At 46.1% G+C, this 14,294-nt stretch overlaps 1 protein-coding gene across 1 annotated transcript in view; it reads right to left on the bottom strand.

The window, feature by feature from the left end:
- Positions 1-14,294, bottom strand: part of Ugcg (UDP-glucose ceramide glucosyltransferase) — a 32,912-nt gene that overhangs the window by 13,584 nt on the left and 5,034 nt on the right. The window lies entirely within an intron of this gene.

Below are 14,294 nucleotides of genomic sequence, written 5' to 3'. Positions count from 1 at the left end.
AGAGGCACCCTACAGGTTTGTTATTCACTGCTGTGCCCTCAGCGCTTAGTAACCACGGGTCACAGAGCAGGCCTTCGGTAGACGCACACTCCAGAAATGAATGGCCGGCCTTGGGAGACGGTTTAGTGGTGAGATGTCCGCCATGTGAGCACGAGGCTTGAGTTCAGATCCCCTTGCCAGCCAACATGCCTGGCCCACCTCTCAGACTGCCATGACATAGCCAGAGAGCTATTAGAGGAGGTAAAACCTCTCTGTGTACTGTATATACTGAAGACTACGGACGTGTGATGAGCATGCTTCGAGAAATGACTGTGAAGCAGCAGCAGGCAGGCTGCACAGGGGTAGGCACAGGAGTACGGCAAATGCAACGTCGAACGGCGATGAGCTCAGGCTATCAGGGTAGAAGAAGGTTGAAGGAAGGAAAAAAACAACACGGATCAAAAAAATGTGTCTTAGAGACAGACAGCAGACGATATACCAGCACCACCAGCTCGCGGAGAAGCTGGCTCCGGTTCGCATCACTGGTCCATGCTAAGGACAATACAGCTGCTAACGAGGGACGCCCAGCCAACTGGAGAAGAGGGAGAGGATGTGCCTAGTCCTCCCTGTGTACTTAGCACAGTGCAGGTCCATCTCATCAGCTAGTCCCCAGGCAGTTGGCGGTAATTAGATGTGGGAGCACTCATGGGTCCATCTACAAGGTGTCCTGGGACCCAGGTGTCACCACACTTTAATGTCTCGCCAATCAATGGCATCTTAGAATCGCTCCAGCCAGAGGACAGTCCTGCCAGGAGTGTCATGACCAACCGAGACCTTCTAGCAGACCAAAAGCCCCATTAGTAACATTACATCTTCAATTCAGAGAAGCGTCCTACAAATGTACGGATGACTGGTGGCACAGTACCCCATGCAGACCAGCCAGCTCATGTTCGCAGAGGAAGGCGGGGTGAACCACGGCAAGCGCCTACACAGCGGGCGCCCACGCACACATCTCTGCAGAAGAAACTAGGTTGCCGACAAGAGGAAAATGTAAATCAACAAGTTTAAAGAGTGGGAGCAGGGTTAACGTCTGACCCACGACACCAAATGCTAGGAAATGTTGGATCACCATCCAAGAGTGGACTGACCCCACCCGGTGCTTTACTGTTTTGCAATGAGAAGTTGGGAGAAGGCTTTCAGGAAACGTAAAGCACAGATAGCTATTTGACATTACCACAACACCCAAGCAGTGACCAGCAATTTATTTTTCTTAGTAGTTGGTCAAAATGCCAGGCCACAGCACGTTAGAAAATACTGATCTACAGGGTTCACCTACAGCGTTAAATGGAAGCAAAACCAGGATCTAACACTTAATGACCACATACACACAAATACATCTTCCCCATTTCTAACAAAACGGCAGACCAGATAAGCATCTGCGACAACCCATCTGGTAAAAGGGCATCTGGATTGCGGGAGTGAAAATAGTTCACCTAGTTTCACCGCCTGAACCTGTAACATGGTCGAAATCACAAAAATAGTGAGGGTCTCATAAATTTTGCTGTCACTACCTGCCCATCCCATCCAATCACAAGTCCACAGCTTACCAGTCGCTCATTCTTACCCATCCTTCCTGAGACTGACACAGTCTGTATGTAGCATAGCCTGGCCTTGAACTCCTGATCCTCCTGCCTCAGCCTCTCAACAGTAGGGATTACAGGCCTAAGTCACCTGTTTGGGCCTTCAAGAGATTTTGAAAATGGAACTGACCGAGTACACACATAGAATGCAGTGTGTATAACTAGTAAGAAAAACTCCTCAGTGACTCAGGCTGGAGCCCAAGTGTGCCTTGGGGCCAACTACAGTAAGCTGGCAATCCAGAAATGTGACAAGCCCGCTGTAAGGAAGATAAAAAATCTGCATTGACACCTCTGTCAGTGTCTGGACTCCTTGAAAGAAAGAGCAGAAAACTCTAGGCCCTAGAGGAAGTCTGAGACACTGCTTATCTTAGATTCGGCCGCTGAGGACTGAGAAGACAAAGTCTTCTTGAAAACATCTCTCCGGGGTCTTGGGCCCAGAGTGCAATTGCAGAGAAGGAATGAGGCCCTGTCAAGACAACCGGGAGGACACAAAAAGAACCAAGTGCAAAGCATGCACATCTGCCAGCGGTTCTTTTTCAAGACAGGCTTCCTCCGTGTCACAGCCCTGGCTGTCCTGGACCTCACTCTGCAGACCAGGCTGGCCTCGGACTCTGCGATCCACCTGCCTCTGCCTCCAGAGTGCTGTGAATAAAGGCGTGCGCCACCACTGCCCAGCAGCCAGTGGTTCTCAATCTGTGAGTCACGACCCCTTTGGGGTCGCCTGACCCCTAAGACTGTTTGAAAACACAGATATTTACATTATAATTCATAACAGTAACAAAATGACAGTTATGACGTAGCAAGGGAAATAATGTTATGGTTGGGGGTCACCACAACATGAGGTGAGGAACACTGTCCTATGCCACGAGCAGCTCAAAGTTCAGATAAGACAGAAATTCGCACACATCAGTGGAAGACAGAACCGGACACTGGATTTGAGGAAACTACCCGGAATGCATCATGGAGAATAAAGACAAACAAACACAACCCCAGAAATGATGAACGGAGTTTGTATGTGATGAAGACGGCAGGACAAAGGCCTAACACTAGACTAGCGGTTCATTATTGGCCCATCTCCACTCATCAAAAGAACATGTTGTTATTTATTTGTTTTGTTTTTTGTCTTTTGTAACAGGGTTTCTCTATGTATCTCTGGCTGTCCTGGAACTTGCTCTATAGATCTGCCTGCCTCTGCTTTCCCAAGTGCTGGGATTAAGGGCATGTGCCACTACCACCTGGCTAAAAGCATATGTTTTATTATGACTTTTCTCTGCTAGGATAACATGTATTTGGACCATATTCACTGCTTCTCATTACTTTCTCTTGAACACCCCTTCTGTTCCTAACCGTCTCTAGAGGCCCCGTTCTGTTTTCATGCCTTATTATTAGGTCTCAGGAAATGTGTAGAAATGAGTTCCCGATGAACTGAAGAAGGATTTCTGGTGGTTAGCTAAAAGCCCGCATCCCCTCAGGTGCCTGCGACATGGGTTCCCCATTCCCCAAAGGAGTCATTTCCCTTGCCTCTGGCAGGAGGGGCAGGTACCAGTGGTTGCACACCAAAGCCCATGCTGGCCTCCAGGTTCCCTCAGTCTCTACTCACAAGTACTTGTTATCCATCTTGGAGCCTGGTTCCCCTCCTCCAGGTAGCCATCTGTTCTCCATAGAAAGGCAAAGATTTCCCCCTGCCCATCAGCTCTCTTCACTACTCTCTCTTGCTTTTCTTGCAGTAGCTCTGGCCTTGTCCAGTCTGCTTTCTTTCACTTTGCTCTGGACTCTTCCAGATGCTTCTGGATGTTCTCTTTTATTCACAATAAAACCTTGCCCCCAATATTGGCATGGTCATGAAGGCAGTCTCTTTACCGTGCCCCTCACATATACCTATTATTATTACTAATCTTGATTCTGTATATGAGCGAAAACATGGTATTTGAGTCTGGCTAATTTCCACCCACTTCCCTGCAAATGACATAATTTTGTTGTTCTGTATGGCTGAATTAAAAAAAAAAAAAGTATACCATTTTTTCTTTATTTGTTGACAGCTAACTAGTCAGACTCTAGGTTGGCTATTGCAAATAAGCCTCAATAAATATGAATCTGTAGGTCTATCTACTACGTGCTGACCTGAGTGCCTTCTGGTGCCCACCCAGAAGTGAAATGAATCAAATGGTAGCTACTTCTAATTTGAGGAACCCCCATACGACGAAATCTGATGACCTATTGGTCTATTGAGTGCTAAGAAAGTGTCTCCAAAGTCTCATGTAAAGTGCTGACCAATCAATTCACAGACAAATGCAGTCCCCTAATAATCCCACTGTACCTGGCAGGCTGTAGCTAGTTAACAGCAGCAACGAGGGTCTTCTAGACTAAAGTGGTCTTGTAACTTTTAGATCTGGGTGCAAGTTTAGAGTAAGCCCTACTTCCTTCTCCCCTTGTTATTAAGATGCCTTACTTAGGAATATTGCTGTGCCTCCTTTCTCTTGAGCTTTTAATAGTGATAATGCAGGACTGCTGTCCAGACTCATTACTGTTTCTAGGTTCATGGACGGAGAGAATGGATAAGGACCATATCTGAAATTTCTCACAAATTAAAACCAAACCATATCGTGTTGCTTCTCTTTGCCTAATCAGTCCTTAGTGTTTCTTTCCAAATGCCAAGAGACCCATGTGGAGTTCACCCTTCCTAGAGTACACAACCCCACTTTGGAGAACACTGTTTTGACTTTATGTAGTACAACTGACAACGCTCTTTGGTGCAGGTTACTTGAAATATTTTTATCAAAACCATAAACGAATGCCTAATCAAAAACACACAAATTTAGCATTAAGCTTAGCACACAGCATTACTCCACACTAGATATAGCACTGTTTATTGAACACCAGAGTGTGAGCCCCATTGTATGCTAGATAGCACCCTTCGTATTTGAGGTACAATGCTTAACAGACACATTGCCTACTGCCAATGACTTGTGCTTTAAAAGGGGGACTTGGACAAATGCTGTACAACTCAAGATATGTCAACAAAACTGTGTTCTGGAGCTAGGACAGCAACTGTGCCTGTCACGTGCAGAAACAATCCCTTAGACTGTGACCAGTGTGTTATAAACCAAACCTGCAGGAACATTTTTCACAATGGTATAAAGAGACTATTTGCTTGGTAGGCATGCAGCGTGGATTCGGGCCCATGGTATCTGTACAGTGCATGGGTCTTCTCTCAGGTGTCCACCCTAAACCTAGGAGGTGACTTGCTTTGTGCTGGGATTCTAGACTGCACTTTCTCCTTCCTTCCGGGTTTCATACTAGGAACCAAGTTCTGCCAAACCACCATTGCATATGGCTTACGTCCTTGACCTTTCTGTCACAATGCGTACTTTTTAAAACAGGTACATAATGCAAAGTCGCATATAAATATGCAATGCAAGGAATTTGCTGAGGTGAAACTTCCTACAACCTGTACCCAGGTCATTAAACAGCAGCATTATCAGGACTGCCCCTGCCCCAGGTCCAACTGTCCAATTGCCTTCTATATCTGGCTTCTTTTGTTTACCACTGTGTTAGAGTGAGATTCACCCACATTGATAGTTTGGCTATAGCTTACTATCCTAATTATAGAATTCCTCCTCCTAATGTGCCTCCCGTTATCTACCTACCTGCTGGTGACACCTGGTTGTTTATGGTGGGGGGCTACTACAAACAGCATGACATCTCATCTCTCTCTTACCTTAACAAAGAATCAAAAACCCCACTCTTCCCCTGGACTTCAACTTTCAGACAAAATAAAGCAACACAAATTGGATTTGCCTTCTCGCCCCAAAACGACCTGACAAAATGTAGGAAAGGGTAGTTATGGATACTGAGCACTAGGGTACAGAAGTCAGTGATGCAGGAGATGAGCATTAGGGTACGGAAGTCAGTGATGCAGGAGATGAGCACTAGGGTACGGAAGTCAGTAATGCACAAGACACAGGAACAGAGGAGGGGAGGGCCACAGTACCCCACTACTCCTCTGCGATCACCTCCTGGCCACATGCAGGACAGGGAGCCCAAGCACATTTTTACAAGATTCCTCCTCTCTACATGCAGGGGACACAGTTGAGTCTAATACCCAGGGAAAAATACCCAGAACCCAAGAGAGTGAAATTCAAAATGTCTGCATCTTGTAAAAAACAGCCAGGCATGCAAAGACCTGAGAAAACAATGAGCAGCAACATCAGGAGGCTGGAACCAGCCTGGAAATGTCCCAGGACCAGAGCTTTCCTGGTGCTAAGCCACTGTACAGACCCCCTTACCTTCAGGCTGCATGTGTGTCCTCCTTATCACAGTAGTTCTAAGTGCTTAGAACACAATGGGTATTTGTGCTGTCACAGAGTACCAGCAAAGCAAGCTTGGACCACTCTGGAGGAGGGGGAAGGAAGAGGCTGTTGCTAGGTGTTGCCTGAGTGGGGCCCACTCCACTGCCCCACCCCGCCCCTCTGCTGAAACAGAACCAAGTTTTAGCATATGCAAGCTAGGGAAGAGCAGGCTCCTAAAACTCTGCATCCACATCACAGCAATGTGGAAGAGACAGCAAGGGATAACCGCAGAACACCAGGAGTGAAAACAACGAAGCACAGGTCAGGGAAATGGAAGGCAGAGGAAGACATTCCAAGTGTCCAGAACAAAAAAGCAGAGAAAAGCTGCATAGTTCAGAATGCTAGAAGAAGGGAGCACAGGAAAGGAAGTGTCCAAAGAAAACGCAGATGAGGAACCTACAGGACTCTCCTGATGCTGGAGCGGAAGTGTGGCACCTACAGGACTCTCCTGATGCTGGAGCAGAAGTGTGGAACCTACAGGACTCTCCTGATGCTGGAGCAGAAGTGTGGAACCTACAGGACTCTCCTGATGCTGGAGCGGAAGTGTGGAACCTACAGGACTCTCCTGATGCTGGAGCGCAAGTGTGGAACCTACAGGACTCTCCTGATGCTGGAGCAGAAGTGTGGAACCTACAGGACTCTCTTGATGCTGGAGCGGAAGTGTGGATTGCGTGCACCTGGATGACTCCAGGGTTGAGCTCAAGGATCTGGCGGTGACAGCCATAAAAGCTGAGCACAGTGCACACACGGACAAACAGACACGTACAAACACACACAGACAAATAAACGCAAAGTTCCTTTAAAGAAGGCCCAGCCATAGAGGCTGCCAGGAAGGCAGGTCAATAAAGCGTTTGCTACATTTAGGGATGTACTTGGTGACTTCGGAGCACTGTTAGCAGCAAGGAAGCACCTGACGGAGCCCAGAAGGAGACAGAAAAGTAAGTACTTGGTGCTCATAAAACGCTCAGCAGGTAAAAGGAAATTATCGCCAAGACTGACATTCTGAGTTCAGGTCCAGAGGCTTACACAGTAGAAAGAGAACTGAGCCCTGAAAGCTGCCACATGCTCACTGTGACATTCCCAAATACATACATATGGCAATAAATAAATACATAATTAAAAAAAACTTTTTTAAAAAGGAAAGTAAATAAATGGGAGGTAAGGCGTGACAGCAGTGAAAATGTTGAGTTTCCCTAAAACTAGACTTGAGAGAAAGAGCCCAAGAGTGACTGGATGGAACAGGGGGACTTCCCTGGAGGGATTTTGTAAGAGTATCTGCAAATACAGATTAAGGCCAAAGAGCTAGTGGTGGTGGTGGTGGGGAAGCCTGACAGGATCCACACAAGTCAAGGGTGCGAGCAATCTGCCAAGAATGTGGAAGGGTGCTGGAGACTCAGAAGGTGCACCAGACAGTACTAAATACAGCCACCAAGTGCTCCCAGGCAGCGACCCGAGACCGTGAGTGTGCAATAGTATTAATCGCCACGGCCAGCCATTGCCCTCTGCAGGACCCAGGACAACTGGGCAAAGGGACACAGGACGCCAAGCAAGGTGGGGCAAGGCACAGGGCGAGGACAAACTGTGGCTTCTGAGCTCCGTGGAGAAGTGAAGGAAGCCGGGAGGTGACAGGTGCAGGACACACCTGCGGGTAAACAGCCACCAGGGGCTGTGCAGCACCATCGCCAGGGGGAGGGAGGGAGGGAGGGAGCCGACAGCTTCTGATTCGGAGACCAATTTAATCAGAGCCTCCAGGGGTGAGACCCAGGCAGCTGCGGTTTCTTAAGTCCCCTCCCTCCTCTCCCACCCCCTCTGCAACTCCAAAGTGCAAAGCAGGGAAGCACAGACCTAAGAGACTGGGTTACTGTAAGGAGAGAAGGCAGGAGGTGGGATCTTTTAGAAAGAGCAGTGGTTGCAGGATGGACAGATGGAGTTCTGTGAGAATGGGAGAAGAGTGTCACCCATGGTCGGAAACACCCCCTCTCCATCACAGGGCTCGCTTTAGTTCACTTCCGGGTTATTTTTAGGTTGCTTCTGGCAGTGTACAGCAGAGTGATTCAGAAGCCTGGGCCGGTGGCAGGCTGCCTGGGTTTCTATCTCAGAACGCTGGCTAGCTGGGCGCCCTTGGGCAAGCTGTTTCTTTGTAAGTGTACACAATAGTGTCTACCTTGCAGGCTAGGTCCAGAAATACAGGCTGAACAGCAAACATCCAATGACAACTGATACTAAACACAACTCAAAACAGCTGGAAAAAAGTTAAAAAAATAAAAATAAAAAAAGGACTAGTGTTGCAATTCAAGGATGTTTTCTGCCATGTGCAACTTGTCTGAATTACCACGGTTCAGATAAGAGATTTAGTTAGGGATGTTCCACAGTGGAAGAAAGAAAGCCAGAAATGAAATAGAGGGTGTGTGTGTGTGTGCGTGTGTGGAGAGAGAGATCATGACTACATGATTAAGCAGAGTAAGTGAAAACGTGGTCTAACACACACCTAACATCCAAGAGTCAAGCAAAGAGGTACATGCCTGAAATCCCAGCACTCCGGAGGCTGTAGTAGGGATCCCAAGTTCAAGGCCAACCTAGGCTACACACACACATCAAGAGCCGAAACAAACGAAAGGAAAGCCAGTATATAGGCTGATGGAATGTTTAAGGTGAAAAAATTACGTCAAATATTTAAAGTTTTAAGGGGCATAATTCAGGGGTAGCGCATTTGCCTAGCACATGTGAGGCCCTGGGTTCGATTCTCAGCACTGCAATGAACAAATGCTTTATGGACATCTAAAAGTGTAACACGAGACATTACACATAGCAAGCCACTATAGCTAAGAATGGACTGCTGGCGCCCTGTGGTGTGCATGGTTTAAGCTGAGCTCTGTTCATATAGCTGGGTTCTCCAGCAGGCAGAGGCTCTGCAGAATGCCATCCTTCAAACCTGCCTCAACATGTTGGTCCCAAACCACAAGAAGCCCCTTTGCTTGGCTCTGATAGACGAAGAAGGAGCCAAGGTGAGACCCCGGCAGGATAACGTTCATTCTGCAGCAGGTACAATATTCAGGGTAACTCTTGATCAGCACGCAATCCCAAGCTGATCTGACTTTGTAAAGGATATAGGCAGAGACTGTATATGCAATCTAGCAGTCTCCAGAGCAGAGGCTACCCCATAGCCTTCCACTCCGCTAGAGGTGAGAGCCCTCTCCATGACCTAGTCTAATACTCTGGGATCACTAACTCTCACTTACTGGCAGCATGAGCTGTAATTGGGATTTTTAACAATACTCTTGTTTGTTTGTTTGTTTGTTTTGTTGAGACAGGGTTTCTCTGTATAGCCCTGGCTGTCCTGGATCTCGCTCTGTAGACCAGGCTGGCCTCGAACTCATAGAGTGAGTTCCCGAGTGCTGGGACTAAAGGCGTGCGCCACTGCCACTCCCAGCTTTTTAACAATATTTTTTATTCTAGTGAAGTATCTCTCCTCTTAACAAACATATCCATTCCATATCAGAAATCAGCTTTTATTACAACTTCAGGAATACAGCGGGTACAAGGTGAATGACCCTATCATACAGTTAGGCAGAAGGTCTGGTTTTACTTGTTAATGAGCAAACTTAAGTGGGCAATTTAGGGAAGTTATTAAATGCAGTGAATTTTCAAAAAATGTATTATTTTTCGGGAGAAATTATTTACAAACTGAAGCTCCCAAATGGGAGTTAGTGTCACTCTCAAACCACAGCAGGGGCCTTCAGGTTACTGAGGCAAGGCCACCGTCAGGTCAGGGCCGAGAGGTGCTCGGTGTGCAGGGCTGGCCCTGCTAGCTCCGGGACGATGAAGCTGGAGGCACCATTAGGATGCTAACTGAGACCCGCTTAAAGTCCAGACATTATGAGAGCAAGCCATGGACAAAAGGAGAAAAGCGTTGGGAGTCGCACCTTCTCCGTTGAGTACGTCTATTCAGAGAAACATTCAGGAGTCACAGAAAGACACTCAGGGATTCTGCTGGATACTACCGGTGCTTTGACTTAGTGAGCCCCAACTCTGTGTGAGGGCTTCATGTCAGCCTCTTCCTAACACCAAACTCTCAAGTGTTGCTGTGGCTTTCATGGTTCAACCCCTTGTTTCAGCCTTCCCATCTTTCAGGCTCACCCACCAACAGCTCTGACTTCCCCAACCTGCAGTTTTGTTTAGGCTTGGCTGCAGCAGCATGGGAGCCTGGAAGGGAAGGAACAGCCTCTGGGAGACATGGACTGAGCAACAGTGGCAGTGGGTGGGGCTCATCCCCTCCAGGGTGAGGCACCAGGACTTTGCTTAAGGCTTCCAAGAGAATACAGTCTGCAAGGGCAAAGGTCACCTTGCTTCATAGCCCCAGGCTGTGTTGTTCTGTTTCATTTTACAAGTTCTGTCGTGTGATTCCAATAAACCAAGAGCGCCGACACCAAGAATTTTTCTCCTGTGCTCCACACCATGATTGCTAATATTGCACATCAAATCAGGCGGACTGTGGGGTCAGCATGCCCATCACAGTCATGATGCCCATCACAGTCACCTGCAATGATTAGTGGTCTCTATCATCGACACTTATACTTGGGCTCTGGAAGGCTGCTGCTTTGTTTATGATCAGTATGGGTTGGGTTGTGACTCAGGTTATTGCCGTGGAGCGTTTATCATTTAAAGATGGGCATCTAAATGGGCTTCAGCAGCTCAGGCTTATCTTCTTACTGCAACTGTGACTTTGCTGATACAAGGTTCCCATGAGAAAGAAAAGTAACCAGGAGTTAGCTAACCATATAGGCAAGCACAAACTGTCTCCACTGGACAATGGACTCACATATAAAGGAGTCATTTATCACCATAGGAAGGCAGCAGATATCAACAACAGACTCACAGACCAACAAAAACAACCCACAGCCCCAACCCTCTGGTCTGGTGAGGCTACAATTAACTCTGGTTCACAGAAAACAGTATGGTGCTTTGCTGATAGCAACCAAGAAAGGCAGCTCACAGAAGAAGAATCTACCAGATAATGCTCAAAACCACACAACACTCTTGAGCATGTAATGATCGAGTCCCCATTCCTACATAATTCCCATTGAAGAAGACCCTAGCCTTGAAACTACTTTGTTTCTGGAAGAGAACACTGTGGATGGAGAGAAAACAGGGACATTCTATGACATTTACATTTGTGAGCCAACCTTGGCTAGCCATGGACTCTACATTTCCCAAAGGACAGAACTGAATGCAAAGATTATTTTTAGCAAGACAACTGGTCCCTTAGGAAAACCTTTTCAGGGAAAATTTACCACAGATTCTGAAGTAAACAGATTGACATGAATCTGTTCCTATCTGTTCACCTGCTACTGGTTTAGACATAGTGAGAACAGGATTTCACTTGGTCCAATTTCATTAAAATCTATGTCCACTAAAAGCATACCAAATTCTGACCATCTGCCTCAAACCACAATTACCACCAGAAACTAAAATAATGAATACACACACACACACACACACACACACACACACACACACACACACACACACTCCTCCAGTAATGCTATCAGAGGTACTCAAAAGATCATTCATTCAATAAGTAATTTAGTGTTTAGCGGATCCCATAGACACAGTGGTAAATAAGTAAACATCTGCACCCTCAAAAACTTACAATGTATACGCAAAAAGGGAAAATCACTTTCTATTTCTACTTAAATGGGTAATTCCCCCAAACCATGGAAAGGCATAAGTGCCACTCAAACCTCTGACAAAACGAAAGTCTAAAAGTCTAAATTGACTTGAATGAGCAAGTAGTTGTTATGAAAAAAATTAAAGAAAAATGTTTTTAAAAGAGAGAAAAAAAGAGGGGAAAAGGAAAAGAAAAAAAGCAAAGAAAGAAAAGGAAGGGGTGATAATCCTGGAGACAGTATGGTGCATTCAGAGGAACCCAGTAATCCAATGCTGTTGAGAAAAAGGGGCGTGGCTAGGCTGCCCCTGAACCCTGGGGCTGACCAAGAGCTTGACCTGAAGGCAGTGGGGAGCCATGGCCAGAGCTGAAGCATATGACCCAGGATTTCAGAATGATGGCAGTGACACTACAAAACAATGGAGCAGAAAGGGAAGGAAGTTCTAGAGACACTGGGGAGCAGCGATGTTTCCAACAATGCAAGGGAGCCACAGGATGAACTGAGTGACTGTGTGGGAAACAGGACAATCAATCTAGAGAGCCATCAGGGAACAGTAAAACTCAATCATACTTTTGATTTTGCTCTTTAGAACCATCATATGAACCAGGCAGTGGTGGCACACACCTTTAACCCCAGCACTCCAGAGGCAGAGGCAGGGGGATGGATCTCTGAGTTCTAGGCCAGCCTGGTCTACAGAGTGAGTTCCAGGACAGCCAGGGCTACATAGAGAAACCTTATCCATAAAAACAAAACAACAACAATAATACCAAAAATAAAATAAACAAAAAAGAACCATCACATGTCTAATTCTGTATTTTCCTAGGCTCAAGTTCAAAGGGCTTAAAGGTTAAAATGTCCCATTTGTGCTAAAAAGTGTCCCTTGTGAACCAAAGTCCAAGGGCATCCGAGGAAAGAAGTTTGTAGCACAAATCTTAAAAGGTCTTATTAATAAAAACACTCAGGAGCCAGACATTGGAGTGAATGCTGAAAGATCAGAGAAGCAGAACAAGCCACAGCTAACCTCACCTCGCCAACTCCTCAGCCGGTCCTGTTTCCTCAAATTGAAAGCCTCTGAGTCCTCATCTGAATAGATCTCGGCTGAACTGCTGCTCAAAAGCCTAAAAGCTTAAAAAGTTCCTGGTCCTCAGCCTTATATACCTTTCTGTTTCCTGTCATCACTTCCTGGGATTAAAGGCATGTGTCTTTCCCAAGCAAGACATGAGATCTCAAGTCCTGGGATTAAAGGTGTGTGCCATCATGTCTGGCTTCTATGTCTATCTAGTAGCTGTTCTGTTCTCTGACCCCAGATACGTTTATTAGGGTGCATAATATGTTGGGGAACACAATATCACCATAAAGTTGTTTCTGGCTGGGTAGTGGTGGCGCACGCCTTTAATCATAATACTTGGGAGGCAGAAGCAGGCGGATCTCTGAGTTTGAGATCAGCCTGGTCTACAGAGCAAGTTCCAGGACAGCCAGGGCTACACAGAGAAACCCTGTCTCAAGAAACAAAGAAACAACAACAACAGAGGTATTTCTGGGTTTGGAGAGATAGCTCAGCAGTTAAGAGTACTTGCTGTTCTTGTAGAGGACCTTAGTTCGGCTCCCAGCACCTACATGGAGGCTCATGTTACAAGACTATAACTCCAGTTCCATGGGATCCAATGCCTCTTCTAGCCTTTGTGGGCACGTGATAGACTCATGCACAGACAAACATACAGGCAAAACACTCATACCCATAAAATTAAATAAACAAATAATTTTTAAAAAGCGGTATTTCCAAGCTGGCCTGGCACCTACATTAACGAAGCTAGTAAAGTCTAATGCTAATCACTAGAGCACTACACAGAAGGGAAAGGCAATCATCAGATGGAGAAGGGAGAATGGAGAAGAGAAAGCAAGAATGGATGGGACATACATCAATCATCAAGAAGGATGGCTCAGCTCCAGGAGCAGAAAACAAGTGCTTTCAGACTTCTGTATGTTTTCATCTCAGTTCCCAACTAGGAAACCAAACTGACTCTGACAAAAAAGAAAAACAAAATAACCCGTAAAGAGCACTTAGCCCGCACTGACTGCTTGAGACTATAATCACCTGCTATTTTTAGAAAAATCAAAATCTTGGGAATGAGACCCTTCCCATTAGTATCTGCCATCTAAAATAATACTACGAAATGACTGTGCTTCAGTTTGATATTAGAGTTGAGGAGGAACAAAGTGGGTGGTAGAAATATCCATGAACAGAGATAGATTCATAACATGGAAAATAGCGGTTTCTGTTTTGTAGACGACTACTCTTTATTTGGAGGGGATGCTTATGGGAATTGCTAGACGTGTGAAATCAGAACAAATAACGTCACTGAATAAGAGCTGGTCAATGTGTTAATCAAATGTCAGATACACTGTTTAAAACACAGGCCAAGACTTCTATCTAACTATAAGAAGATACAATCGAACAGATTAAGTATGCCATTGATACAGTGTATCTAATATTTTTTTTAAAGCAACTTCCTAAATGCCTCCCATTTTTATTGCAATATTGGTGTTACTCATGCATCTTTAACAGTTGGGAGCTTCCCCACCCTCAGGATGACCTGACACCCCATACAGAGCTATGCCAGGGTTTAGAAACCCCGCAACTGCTAGACAACCCGCTGTAA

Source organism: Peromyscus eremicus, chromosome 2 (genome assembly GCF_949786415.1).
Source record: "Peromyscus eremicus chromosome 2, PerEre_H2_v1, whole genome shotgun sequence".
In the NCBI taxonomy this organism is placed as follows: Eukaryota; Metazoa; Chordata; class Mammalia; order Rodentia; family Cricetidae; genus Peromyscus; species Peromyscus eremicus.
The sequence above is the reverse complement of the archived record's forward strand: the minus strand, read 5'-3'. Positions and strand labels throughout refer to the sequence as shown.